We start from the raw sequence: 4,137 nt of genomic DNA, 5'->3' as shown, positions 1-4,137 counted from the left end.
AGCAAAATACGGTCACTTTTTAACAATTTTTAATATGAATATGAATACATTTACTTTACGATACTCCTTGCTTAACACTTTTTTATAACAATAGTTCAAAATGGAACGTTGGTAAATATTTTTTGTTCTTCTTTTTTTTCAATTCCAAGAAATTTATGAACAAGAGTTTCGAAATTCATTTGGCCAAATATGGTTTCTTTTAACTATTCTTACAAAACCACGACGTATTTCATCTTTTATCCGTAATATTCAACTCTTTCGTGATTGAGAAGTCCAATGTAATTGGTATATATCCCCACCTCGCCTCAATTGAAAATTACCCGGAATGACCACCCAGGTACATCCCCCCCCCCATTGCAAATCCCCCGAGATTTAAAATACGGAAATTCATCGAGAAATAGAAAGTTATTTTTTAAATTATTATGACGAGTGGAAGATGACGTGTGCATAAGAGTTCCCAAAATGGCGCGCAACTGGAGAACGCGGGGGCAAAGAAGCAATTCATTCGCTTGGAAACAATTGGAGTTGCGGAGTAGTCTACCCATATCGTAGATGCTCTATGACTGAAATATATAATTGATTAATTCAATTATTTATTCACTTTTCAAATTTTTGGGGAACAATTTTTATTGGGGAAATCCCCTTTTTTGCACTACCTCTCGATCGTAAAACTGACCCTCGGTCTTCGGCCGAGGATGGTTGAGGCGCACATGTGGTGACCAGACACAGTTACTGCAGAGACTGCATTGTTCTTCTCCTTTCTCTGTCCTTTTCAAATCGTCCAGTCGGTTCAATTTTTTTTCTATAATTTTTCATCATTTCTTCCTCTTTCTTTACCTCCCGCACAAAATTCCCTGGCAACCGGAGGGTTGCCAGTGGACATTTTCATTCAGTCCTCAACCAGGCATCGGAAGAGTAACAGTGAGTGAAAGTGTACAAGTGATCATTTACAATGAAGAAAACAGTGTATTGTGAGATTGATAAAAGCAGAAGAAATATAACTATTAATTATGTTCCACTCTCAGACGAGTCGGATACTGCTGCGATTCGACGCAGTGTTATTGAGGCCTGTACCAACAACGAAATCTTGAAAAAAATTGTCGGGAAAAAACAAATGGTCGTCCAGCGTGAAAATCCTCACCGTAATAATCGATTGAGTGATGTTTCTGAAAGTGAGCAAATTCCAGACCATGCAGACGTTTATATATTGTTGATTGATTCCTCGGAGGAGGAAATTCAAAGCATGGGAGAAGGTTCCGATTCCGAAAAGTCGTGCGTATCAACAGGAAATTCTGAAGAGAAGGCTAGCAGCGGTCCTAAGGTAATATTTTCAAGAAAATTTTATTTCATGAATAAAGTTCCATCATGAAGTCATCTTTCTTCAAATTTCATAAATTTAGAGACCGCCCGAGAAAAAATATGGCGCATGAAACTATTCTTCCCTGAATAAAAATGGAGTCATTTTTTGGGAAATTTCTCACAAATGAAGTGAAACTATTTTTTTTGTTTATTTTTTGCCAAGTTCGAAAAAATAATACAAATTAGGTTATTTCATCACCTAGCGGTGCAGTGGGTCAATCATATCATAACCAACATGGCGCCTGAGACAGCCGTCATTTCGTATTGTCCCTCAACGTTTTGAAATATTTTATAAGCTCAGATTTCGCTTCACTTAATTTCATCCTTTTTTGGCGATAAATACCCGATTTTAAGAGATATATTCCATAATTTTGCACTCACTCTTCTTTGAGAATTTCTCTGGTATAATTTATCTACTTTTTTCGGGTTTCTGTACTTTATTTTTGAAGATTTATAGTTTACTTGAAAATGGATTTATTATTATACCACTTTGATATTCACTTGACAGAGCCCAGTATCTGCTGCTTCGCCCACTGTTTCGGAGGACGGGGATGCAAGGGATTTACACAAGAGGAAATCCGATGAGCTGATAAGCATCCCATCAGATGACTCTGATACACTGGATGAAGAGGAAAACGCCATACTTCAGTCTCCAAAGCGTAGAAAAAATGATAAGGACGAACAAAGACGCACCAAGACCAAATCGACAAATTCAGGTCGAGAAAAAGTTCAAGGGATCAGGTTTCCCGCCAAGATCCCAACCCTCACGCCGCATTTATTGAGATTATGCCAAGACAAAGGTTTGGAGATAGCGAATAAGGATCTCATCCAATTTTGGTCACGAAATCTAGAGAACCGAACCGGTAGGCAGGCTTACGAAGGAAGACTACAAGAATTATGCAAGAAGTCTTGTTGCCCAGTACCCCGCTTTAAAGGATGGATCTCCAGATGGCATTGTGAGTATCAAAAATGATTTAATCGTAGCAATGATTATGATATCTTCGATTTTCCAAAACAAAAAATACAATTATTACACCACCATTTTTTTCTGTCAAGTGTAACCAATAGACACAAGGATTGAAATTGTGGATTCAATTTCAATAACATTGGAAATTCGTGGAAATAATATCAATTTTCAATATCCTTTAATTTTTTGNAATATCAATTTTCAATACCCTTTAATTTTTTTTAACACTGGTTGTTTTCAGAATGTACTAAAATTCCAACTGAGCACCTGCATTAGAAACCGCCGACGAACTCTTAGCAACAAAATATCCAGGGGAACGTCCAGTGCGTCTGTTAACAACAAACGCAGTGGCACATTTGGAACGGTATCAGTAGAGACGTACGTTGATGTAAACATAGGAATTTTGAAAAGTCATAGAAATTAATAATACACTCTATGTATTGGATTTTTTTCACAGAACGGAATCATCAACGTCCAGGGATACACTGATGACTTTTTTGGAAGAACTGCACAAGAATACAACGGCTGGTGATACCCCGCACATCAGATATCTTCTGGTCGAGACGTTTGATTCACGACGTCAATGGATTGTCAAAGAGGCAAAAGGGATAAAACCAGTCGTGGAGAGATTCCCACAATTGAAAGAATACAGCTTGGTAAGTGCAACCTCATGTTATCAGTCATGGTCTACTGCCTGTGGCATCATTCCTCTGGGTAGTAGAAGCACTGGTTAAAACCTTTTCGAAAGACTTCAGACCACTCTTCTCCTGTTATGAACACGAATACCTCTTAATTTATACTGTCATTACAGATATTGTTCGAGTTCGCTAAGGTTGTGGACCAGCCTTTGGATATCCTGGAAGCCAAAATTGAAAAAATGATGAAGAAGCTGGCAAGCTTCTTCCACCAAGAGGCCGATAACGAGCCTGCCAAATGTTCTCTCCTGGAGAAATTGTTCGAGAGCTTGGTAACGAAGCAAGTGAAGAAATCGGCCACACCATTGTTCACAGTTAGACCTGTATGTATACCTCTTGCAAAATATATTTTCCTTGGTTATTTCCGTAAACATAAGTTTTAATTACTTTTCTGTTTTATTCTTCAAGGAAAGGGGTTCCACGGACGTTCTCAGGACCACGGAAGGCTCCGGCCCAAGAGCTGTATTATATACAATGGAAGGAGGAATCTGTGAAGCATTTGTCGTAGCTGATGCAGATATTAGAATTAAAATCCGAGATCCAACAGTCAACAAGACGATCTTGTGTCTATTGGCTACTTATTACGTTTGGGATTCCACCTACCCAAAAGCATACGTCAACACTATGGAGTACATCCAACATGAAATCTTGGGTGATTTCAAAACCAACATCGCTGTAGAAAAATTCCTCAGGAAGATGAGGAATCAAATTAATAGCGATTGAGCTGTATATATATTCAGGAATCACAAAATCAATAATCTTTTATTCATGATGTTAATGGAAAAAAATACACCTGAGATATTAAGTAATGAGCATTATCAAATTTGCATACTCCCGATATACTGAAACTGTAACAAATATATGTGGGATATATGTAAGGCGAAAAAATCGAATAAATCATCATTTACTATAGTGTTTTCATTAATTGAGGTTTTACACGCTTCAAGCATGTTAGGTTCACTGACATGTTTGAAATGTGTAGTAAATCTGCACGATAAAAGTGTGGAAATAACACATCTTAAATGTGTAGGAAAAATGACACGGTTCAAAGTGTGTAAAAAGTGTCTACACAATTTACACACTTTACGTATGTTGAAAGTACACACTAGGGTTTGC

The sequence above is a fragment of the Diachasma alloeum genome, unplaced genomic scaffold, assembly GCF_001412515.2.
Source record: "Diachasma alloeum isolate Michigan unplaced genomic scaffold, Dall2.0 Dall_scaffold_00378, whole genome shotgun sequence".
Classification (NCBI taxonomy): domain Eukaryota; kingdom Metazoa; phylum Arthropoda; class Insecta; order Hymenoptera; family Braconidae; genus Diachasma; species Diachasma alloeum.
This window is presented reverse-complemented; position numbering follows the sequence as displayed.